Source organism: Podarcis vaucheri, assembly GCF_965113315.1.
Source record: "Podarcis vaucheri genome assembly, chromosome: 5".
In the NCBI taxonomy this organism is placed as follows: Eukaryota; Metazoa; Chordata; class Lepidosauria; order Squamata; family Lacertidae; genus Podarcis; species Podarcis vaucheri.
The window spans coordinates 82035825-82046323 of record NC_138763.1 but is presented as its reverse complement, the minus strand read 5'-3'; the positions used below and the strand labels follow the sequence as shown (position 1 = coordinate 82046323).

General features: G+C 43.6%; 1 long non-coding RNA gene across 2 annotated transcripts; it reads left to right on the top strand.

Annotated features, from left to right (window-relative positions):
- Positions 1 to 561: 561 nt before the first annotated feature.
- LOC309532369 lies at positions 562 to 9451 on the top strand. 2 transcript variants are annotated; one of them, XR_014219821.1, is made up of 3 exons: positions 562 to 642; positions 2101 to 2147; positions 9411 to 9451. It is a non-coding gene; the product is annotated as an uncharacterized lncRNA (long non-coding RNA). The 2 variants fall into 2 exon arrangements; XR_014219822.1 differs by lacking the exon at positions 9411 to 9451 and adding an exon at positions 2482 to 2902.
- The last annotated feature ends 1048 nt before the right edge of the window (positions 9452 to 10499 follow it).

Genomic DNA, 10499 nt, shown 5'->3' with positions numbered 1-10499 from the left:
TTCTGCTTTTCTCAGTAACTAAGCTGGGCTTTCAAATGAATGCTGAGAGATCTGGTGGCAATTTTAAGAATGCCCAGAATTTAATGATTTTAATGAGTGCCTCATCTGCAAGAGATTTATTTTTGTATTTGAGGGGAAATAGGGCACATAAGTGTCAGGTTAAAAGCATCAGCCATTAGGGTACTGAACCTATAGATCCAGAGGTTTGCTCTTGATCTCTGATAATGCTTCTTGTTTGGAGGATTGACGATAGAGATCAGCTTGTGAGTGTGTGAAGAAACTAGCCTACTGCACACAGGTAAAATGTGCATTTGCTACTTCTGCCTCTGACTCCACCAGCCACTGGTGTGTGGCCCCTAGAAGGCTGCTTTGAAGTGCCTTTTTATCTTAGCAACTACATGGGCAACTGACATGAAAGGTTTCCCCATCTTAGGGAGAAAGTAATGCCTTTGTGACATCATCTGCAGGCATTACACCGCTCCCCACCAATGGACAAGAATTATGAGATGTGGGGATTGGTGCATTGGCTAGTGATGTCACAAAGGCAGTACTTTCTCCAAGCACAGCCGCTGGAGCAGGCTAGAGCTGAGCTCGACTGAAGGGAGGACAGGAAGGATGCAGAAGTCTGAAGTAAGGATGAAGGTAAGCCGGGGGACAGAGGAAATGTCTCGCTAAGGGGCTGAGAGCAGGGATCGAAAAAAAGAAAGATGGGGTGAAGTCAGCTGAGAAAGGAGGGCTAGGGAACTTAGGCTTCCTGTCCTGCTCAGCTTCAGTCCACCTTTCCATATGAATTCTCAAACTTTGGGAATTCATAAATAATATCCCTGAAGACACAATAGGAAATGTTTCCAAGTCATAAAGGATATGGCTAACAGAACTGAAATGTTTTGAAACACATTGTTTGTTTGCTCTTTGGAGGAGAGGACCAGATGGCTGGTTGTGGTTTTTAAATTGTGTGTTGTGTCCCCCCCCCCCCCCGTATATCAGCTGTGGCACCCAACATTCTTTCATTCAGTAATGTTGTATCACATTGTGAGACGTGCAGCTGATGGTCTGTTTAATAAAATCATTTCTTTCCAGTTCTCCTTTTAAAGGTAGCTGTTTATCGTGGGTTTATCATGCATGTCATACAGCAACCAGATTCTCAATGATGCCAACCGCAGAGGGTTGATGAGTGTTTCAGTTCAGCTCCCACACAATAACCTTCAAAGATAGGAAAGCTGGTAGAAAGCAGATAAAATAGACACACTGGTAGATTTTGCAAAGTCTTCTGAATTGGCTACCAATGGATAGCTCTCCCAGAAAGCCAGTGAAATTTGAGAGCTGCTGCGTGGAAGTATAACCCTGTGATTCCTGCATTGCAGGGGATTCGACTAGATGACCCTCAGGGTCCCTACCAACACTATGATTCTATGAAACATGATTCTTTGAGGACATTGTTCTTGTGTCTGTGAGAAAGAGACGCTTCGGGAAACATATATCTAGTAGATACTTGCAATCAGTGAAATGTAGAGGGCATCTTTTCTGCAGAAAGTGTTCTGTGAGTTTGCTGGTTTCTCTGATTTAGTTGTCATGGTTGTTGCAATTCTGAAATCCAAATAACAGACAGTAGCCTGATTTGCATGTCATGTCAAGCCAAACCATTGCATAGTGCAAATGCACAAATGTGCAGGCTTCAGGAAATCCTGGCCACGTCACTCTTCCCCAGTCAATTTGCTGCTGCACTGAGCTAAGGCATAGAATCATAACATTGTAGAGTTGGAAGGTATCTCCAAATGTCATGTGGTTCAGCCCCTTGCTCTGCAGGAATCTCAACTAAAGCATCCATGACAGATGGCTATGGTTTGACTTAACATGTTGCCTAGACAAGAGCTCATTGTTTAGCCCTCCTAGACAAAACAGAAACCATAGGATAGACCTTGCTTTCAGCACATGGTTAGTCTGGAGAGAGGTAAACCACAAGCCTAGGTTCAGAATGGCCAATACCACCATTTGGAGGAGGGCCTGATCTGTTTGGGGCAGAAGTTGCTGCTCTGTGTCAGTGCTGAGACCTGCAGCAGATGGCATTGACAATGCATCGTGTTCTGCTTAATTTATTAGCTGGCTTGGGAAGTTTCTGGCACACTGCACGCCATACCACCAGACTGGTAAGTTAGATGCTTAAGGGAAGAGTTGGCAATGTTACCAGCCTCTCCCATTTTGTAAACCTTCAACATCTTCCCCAGATTATTTTGAAAATTATACACATTTTCCACCGCGCTCTTCAGAAGATGCCTTTTATCAACATTCAAATGATCTTTAAATAGCCCGTTTTTATAGGTATTATTTTAAGAGGCTGAAATTTATGCAACCAACATGTTGGCAATGAAATTTCTGCCACCTGTTTTCCCTACAAGCGGATCAAAACATCCACTTTGGCTTGCAATTATCCACTTCCATTTACTTTCTTGTATGTCATAATTCTTCCGTTTGCGTTCCCAGTAATAGTGAGGAATCAGATATTTCCGACTACTGAAAAGCCATGCAAAAACACCGAACAAAGAGAAACTACCAGCCAATTAGACCAAATTAGAGCAGTAAAATGTGCATATTTTACAACACACTGAAGTGTAACAGCCTCCGTTTTAGCCTGTTGTTATGGTATAAACTGATTTCACCCAAGCACTACCTGCAAACATGGGGCTACCACTCCTTAAATAAATTTTCATGAACAGATCATATAAAACAATCCGTTGATTGATGAAATATACCTCTGAATAAAAATAATGGCTATGAAGAAAGGAAGCGTGATTTAAATTATATGCACAGAAATGCACACATACAAAAAACAATTCCAAAGAAAGAAAATATACTTTAAAAAGATGTTCAGATAGCTCAGCAGGCATCACCCTCTACTCTTTGAGCCAGGAGGAGTTCTTTTAATGTTGGATTTTATGAATATTGTTAACCACCCTGGGGTCTCATGATAGGAAGCTTCTGAGAAAAGGAATAAGATAAATACTAAATAAATTAATAAATCTGTAATGTGGCAGCTTTCCTCTGTGGTTGTTGTAAGTACTTGGATAGATGCCCCCCCTTAAATGCCCAATTAATTGGGAAGTCTTTTTAATTTATCGTAAGTTCTTGAACTAATTAATCTAATGACTCAATCAGCCATTAGAACAATTTAATGGTTCAATCAGAACCCTAATGCAAATGATATATATATATATATATATATATATATATATATATATATATGCAGGTTTTGGTGTCTTCGGGTGTCTTCCCGTGTAAGAGTCGGGGTGTCTGTGCGACGTTTCGACGAGGTCTCACTCGTCATCTTCAGGCTGGTGCTTTCGGCTTCTTGTTACTGGAACAGAGCAGAATCTGGTGTTTGAGTTCCTATAAATACTGTTGAGGGGTGTGGTGTATAGCCTCCAACGTTCTGGGCAGAGAGGAAGTTCCTAGATTAGTGTGCCTTTTCTTCTTTTGTTCCTTAATTACTTGAGGGATATCTTGAGTGATTTCATGAGTGATATTATGAATACCACTGGGTGGGTCATTAAGTGTAGATTAGTTGCTAAAGCTTTTGTGTCTTGACCTCTTGAGCTTGTGAAGAGTTTTTCTGAGAAGATGGCTGTGCTGCATTTAGTTGTGCTCTGGCTTGGCTTCGTGTATAGGGGCGAGCTGTGGTTTTGTGCCTTGTGCCAGCCAGATCTGTGTAGGGATTGCAGGGGGGTGCAGCATCCGGAGGTGCCACTATAGTTTGGCTACTGGATGGAGTCTGTAATATGTCTGTGGAGAGGGTCTGGGTTTGGGTCTGGTGTGGTTGATTGGTGACGGTGTTCTGTGTGCCTCTGGTTCTGGTGTCGGTTTTTGTGGGGAGGGCTAATTTCCAGATGTCTGGCAGGCGGGACGTGTCGTCACGCTTGTTCATGTTGTGAGGGTGTTTCTCTATCTCGATGGCTTCCATGATTATTCTCTTGTGGTGATGTTCCATGTTAAAGAGCAATTTGGAATCTGCAAAATTAATTTCGTGTCCTGTTTCTTTCATGTGTTGGAAAAGAGAGGAAGTTTTTTCTTCTTTTTTGACGGCATTCTTGTGTTCTGCGATACGTGCATTTATTCGTCTGTTTGTTTGTCCAATGTACGTGGCTGGGCAGACTTTGCAGGGTATTTCATAGACCCCTTGGTTTTCCAGCTGGATTTTGTCTTTTGGGTTTCTGAGGATATTGGCTATTTTTTGGTTGGTGCAGAAGGCTGTTTTGATATTGTGTTTATGGAGGATTTTGCTGATTTTGTCTGTAGTGCCCTTGATATAAGGAAGGAGGGCCATGCCATTGTTTTCTTCTGTGTCTTGGTTTTTGGGGGGTGTTTCTTTTTGGATTAGCTTCGTAACCCTGTTTTTCTGGTATCCATTGGCGATTAACACATTTGAGAGATTCTGTAACTCAGTTGTCAAGTGGTCTTTGTCAGCCAGGCGTTTGGTTCTGGAGATGAGAGTCTTGGCTACGGAGTTTATTTGTGCAGGGTGGTGGTGTGATTGTGCATGTAAGTAGCGGTTGGTGTGTGTTTTTTTTCCGGTAGATAGTGTGTCCTAGGGAGCCATCAGGTTTTTTGTAGATTAGGACGTCAAGAAAGGGGAGTTGGTTGTTGTCTTCTATTTCCATAGTGAATTGTATTTTGGGGTGTAGGCTGTTGAGATGTGTGAGGAAGCTATCTAGTTTTTCTTTCCCGTGTGGCCAAATTACAAAGGTGTCGTCAACATATCTGAGCCAAAGTTTGGGTTTGTGTTCTGACTTGTCTAAAGCATTGGTTTCAAAGTGTTCCATGTACAAATTTGCGATGACCGGTGAGAGGGGTGATCCCATAGGTGCTCCTTCTATCTGTTTGTATCTTTGTCCATTGTGGATGAAGTACGTGTTGGTTAGGCAGTGGTTGGTCAGGTCCAGGATGTATTTGGGGGGGTTGTATTTGTTTTGAATGGCTGTCAAGGCTTCCACAACAACCCATGAAACAAACAGTACATAACATATCAGACAGGATCCTCACCCCAACTGAAACCAAAGTACTCTCCAAAGGTTTCAATTTTGCAGTCGCCCCGAGACGCATCCCCACGGAAAACATCATATGCGGAGTCGAAGCTAGCCTGACCAAAATCGACCCAGATGAAGCCAATAAAATCAGACTTGAAGTCACCAACATCCTCTGCTCCAGCAAACCACCCAGAAGCAATTTACACAAAGAAGAACAGAAAGCACTCACCAACCTGAGGAAAGACAACAACATAATCATTCTCCCAGCAGACAAAGGCAACGCCACTGTTGTGATGAACACATCGGACTACCAAGCAAAACTATCAAATCTACTCCAAGACCCTACCTACCAACCTATAAAAACAGATCCCACCACCTATCTGGAAAAAACCACCAAATCCAAAATAAAAGCCTCTCCTATCAGTGAAGAAATCCAGCTAAGAATCATCCCCAGAGAAAAATCATCCAGATGCCCCAAACTCTACGGTCTCCCCAAGATACACAAAGAAGGAACACCACTCAGACCAATAGTCAGCTCCATAGGCTCACCTCTACAAAATCTCGCTAAATTTCTCGCTAAGCAACTTCAGCCCTATGCAGAATCCATCGCTTCACACGTTACTAACTCCTTCCAGTTCATAGAAACAATAAAGAAGCAATACCTACATCCCGATGACCTACTTGTGAGCCTCGATGTTGTATCTCTCTTCACTCAAGTGCCCATTAATGAAGCCTTGACAGCCATTCAAAACAAATACAACCCCCCCAAATACATCCTGGACCTGACCAACCACTGCCTAACCAACACGTACTTCATCCACAATGGACAAAGATACAAACAGATAGAAGGAGCACCTATGGGATCACCCCTCTCACCGGTCATCGCAAATTTGTACATGGAACACTTTGAAACCAATGCTTTAGACAAGTCAGAACACAAACCCAAACTTTGGCTCAGATATGTTGACGACACCTTTGTAATTTGGCCACACGGGAAAGAAAAACTAGATAGCTTCCTCACACATCTCAACAGCCTACACCCCAAAATACAATTCACTATGGAAATAGAAGACAACAACCAACTCCCCTTTCTTGACGTCCTAATCTACAAAAAACCTGATGGCTCCCTAGGACACACTATCTACCGGAAAAAAACACACACCAACCGCTACTTACATGCACAATCACACCACCACCCTGCACAAATAAACTCCGTAGCCAAGACTCTCATCTCCAGAACCAAACGCCTGGCTGACAAAGACCACTTGACAACTGAGTTACAGAATCTCTCAAATGTGTTAATCGCCAATGGATACCAGAAAAACAGGGTTACGAAGCTAATCCAAAAAGAAACACCCCCCAAAAACCAAGACACAGAAGAAAACAATGGCATGGCCCTCCTTCCTTATATCAAGGGCACTACAGACAAAATCAGCAAAATCCTCCATAAACACAATATCAAAACAGCCTTCTGCACCAACCAAAAAATAGCCAATATCCTCAGAAACCCAAAAGACAAAATCCAGCTGGAAAACCAAGGGGTCTATGAAATACCCTGCAAAGTCTGCCCAGCCACGTACATTGGACAAACAAACAGACGAATAAATGCACGTATCGCAGAACACAAGAATGCCGTCAAAAAAGAAGAAAAAACTTCCTCTCTTTTCCAACACATGAAAGAAACAGGACACGAAATTAATTTTGCAGATTCCAAATTGCTCTTTAACATGGAACATCACCACAAGAGAATAATCATGGAAGCCATCGAGATAGAGAAACACCCTCACAACATGAACAAGCGTGACGACACGTCCCGCCTGCCAGACATCTGGAAATTAGCCCTCCCCACAAAAACCGACACCAGAACCAGAGGCACACAGAACACCGTCACCAATCAACCACACCAGACCCAAACCCAGACCCTCTCCACAGACATATTACAGACTCCATCCAGTAGCCAAACTATAGTGGCACCTCCGGATGCTGCACCCCCCTGCAATCCCTACACAGATCTGGCTGGCACAAGGCACAAAACCACAGCTCGCCCCTATACACGAAGCCAAGCCAGAGCACAACTAAATGCAGCACAGCCATCTTCTCAGAAAAACTCTTCACAAGCTCAAGAGGTCAAGACACAAAAGCTTTAGCAACTAATCTACACTTAATGACCCACCCAGTGGTATTCATAATATCACTCATGAAATCACTCAAGATATCCCTCAAGTAATTAAGGAACAAAAGAAGAAAAGGCACACTAATCTAGGAACTTCCTCTCTGCCCAGAACGTTGGAGGCTATACACCACACCCCTCAACAGTATTTATAGGAACTCAAACACCAGATTCTGCTCTGTTCCAGTAACAAGAAGCCGAAAGCACCAGCCTGAAGATGACGAGTGAGACCTCGTCGAAACGTCGCACAGACACCCCGACTCTTACACGGGAAGACACCCGAAGACACCAAAACCTGCATTCCTGTACCCGTGAAAATCTACGAAAGCAAATATATATATATATATATATATATATATAGACCTGAGAGGGAAGGTCCTTTTCCTATGCTTTATATCCTTGGCTGGCAACTCCTTTTAAAAAGGGACACATTTTGCACTGGGCAAATGCTGATTATTTATTTCTTGAATTTACATCCTGCCCTTCCTCCTGAAAGATCTCAGGAACATTGCCTGCGCCCACTAACACACTTCTACCCAAGCAGAGATGCAGGCAAAGGACTCTTTAATCTCCTCTCTTTTCTGATGTTAATAGCAATACAGACGCTTCAGGTTACAGACTCCGCTAACCCAGAAATAGTACCTCGGGTTAAGAACTTTGCTTCAGGATGAGAACAGAAATCGCCCGGCAGCGGTGCAGCAGCAGCGGGAGGGCCCATTAGCTAAAGTGATACCTCGGGTTAAGAACTGTTTCAGGTTAAGAACAGACCTCCAGAACGAATTAAGTTCTTAACCCGAGGTACCACTGTAGAGCCTTTGGCAGATCCTTTCCTTTAGGCACTCCAGTTCCTTGCTCGCTATCACTTCCTGGGGACCAAGTGTATTCATGTGGGAATGGCTGTAGATTGTGTGCTTTGCATACAAGCAATCCCAGGTACAGTTCCCATTATATCCAGGTAGGACTGGGAGATATCCTTGTCTGAAGAGCCACTGCCACTTAATGAAGGCAGTACTGATCTAGATAAACCAGTGGACTGATTCGATTTGAGACAGCTTCTGGTGTTCCTTTGAGTCGTCAGCAGAGCCATGTAGAAAGAGAACATGTGACTAATGTACAACCTGGGATCTCGCGGCATTGGACAAAAAGCCCTTGTGTCATAAAGCCAAGCCGATGTCTGAGGAATGTATGCACCATCTAGTCAAGAAAAGAGAGAACTTCATATGACTAGGCCTGTGAACTCTGACCCTGACATTAAGCAGAAATGCTACCTGCCATTGGTAGATATTAGGACATTGCATAATGATGCCAGGTCACAAATTACAGAGTAAGGGAGGCTACGATGAAGAGAAAGACTCGGACCACTCCTGTTCTTGTCTTCTTTCTTTCTTTCTTTTTTGAATTTATATACTGCCCTATACCCAGAGGTCTCAGAGTGGTTCACAGATTAAAATCAAAATATGAAAGCACAAAAGACACAACCAAAATCAAAACAGCAACAATCCAATACCCACACCCCGCAAAAAAACCCCCACATTTTAAAAGGGCATAGGATGCCAATCAAATTAACCAAAGGGTTAAAAGGGGACATTTTTTGCCTAAAGGTGTATAATGAAGGCGCCAGGCAAACTTTCCTGGGGAGAGCATTCCACAGATGGGGAGCCACTGCAAGGAAGGCCCATTCTTGTGTTGCCACCCTTCAGACCTCTTGTGCTGTTGTTTCTGGTAATAAACATATCTATAATGCACACACTCGGACCTACCATTTCTAATGTGGAACGTGAATGAACAAAATTCTTATGTTCCCAAAAGAGACAGATCTGTTGGAGTTAAACCTGGTGTCTCTCCAGGGTTAGCCAAAGACCTTGTTTGCCCCAGGCTTTCCAGTACGACACTGAAGCCGGGTGATGTTGTTTACCCATTGTACAAGATTCTGTCCATTGTTATAGTACTTGATATTCCTTTTATTGTTTTTTATGAGCTGTCCTGGCAGTTTTATAAGCCATAGGGTGGCACATAAATACTTTAAACAAGCAAACAAATACATTTTTGCTTTCAGCTGTAGTCCATTACATCACTGCTGGGAATCTGCTGGCCCTGATAAGTATTATTTTTGGGGGCAGGAGCCTCCCTCCAAAAAAAATCCAAATATACAGGGGGAAAAACTTTTTAGGTATCGCTCTAAGGATTTAAGCTGTTAACGGTCATATATCATTCTGTCATAGTAACAAGAATGCTGGCAGAGGAGGCAGAAGACATTAAACTGTTAGATGAGCTCTTGACTTCATTGTATGCTTAACTCAGTAATGTTTGCTGTTTTCCTTTTTTGCCTGTATGAGTCCTTTTTCTTTAGAGTTTATTTGTGTTCACAATCACATGGTCAAATGTCATATTGGGACACACTCAAGAAGTATTTTTTTCAAGCTTGTACATTATTCTTAAAAGAGTAAAGCTGAAGTTCTAAAAGATTTAGGTTTTTCTTTTTAATCCATTTGCAAAATCGTACAAAACCCAGCCCTTGGAGTATGTCAGGGATTGTACTGACAGAGGAGGAGGAATGGTAGAGGTCTCTCCCTGCTTCTCCTGTAGCTTCCAGAGAGGAGAAATGCAGTCTCGAATTGCAGCAGGGCTTTGAGGAAGATAACAACTCAGACAGGCAAACAGCAGAGTTTGCAGTGTAAGGAGGAGGGGAGGCAAATCAGCTAGCTGACATGTCACTGGACAGCATAACCAGCCCCCCTCAAAAAACGTGGTGTTCATTAAGGGGGCAAGAACAGTGGCGTAGCGTGGGGGGTGCAGGGGGGGCCACCCGCACCGGGCGCAACATCTGGGGGTTAGGGTTAGGGGGTGCAAATCCACGGGTTAGGAGGCGCAAATCCACGGGTTAGGGGGCGCAAATTACTTGCCCTGCCCCGGGTGCTGACAACCCACGCTACGCCACTGGGCAAGAACAAAGACCGCAGAGACAATTGTCCACAGACAGACGCCATAGAAGCAGGTGGTGTTGCTAGAGAGGGAAGGGGGGAGGAGCTCAGTGTGAGCAATGCCACCATTGAGGAACGACCATATTTATTTGTCTTTTACCGTGATGTCTGAATAAACCATAGTAAGAACTTTCATGTTTCATCCTTGCTTCTTGGTGCCATCGGGGGAGGGAGAGAATTCCTCAAGCCTGACAGAGTACAAAGTAATTCAAGAGAGTTCAAGTGCATTCAAGCAGCACTTTGGCCTGGGTAGCTCCCTCACAGTGGTCCCGGTTACCAGTAGTGCTGTGGAACTACTGTAGCATGGTGGCTACAAACACAGTCTCCAAT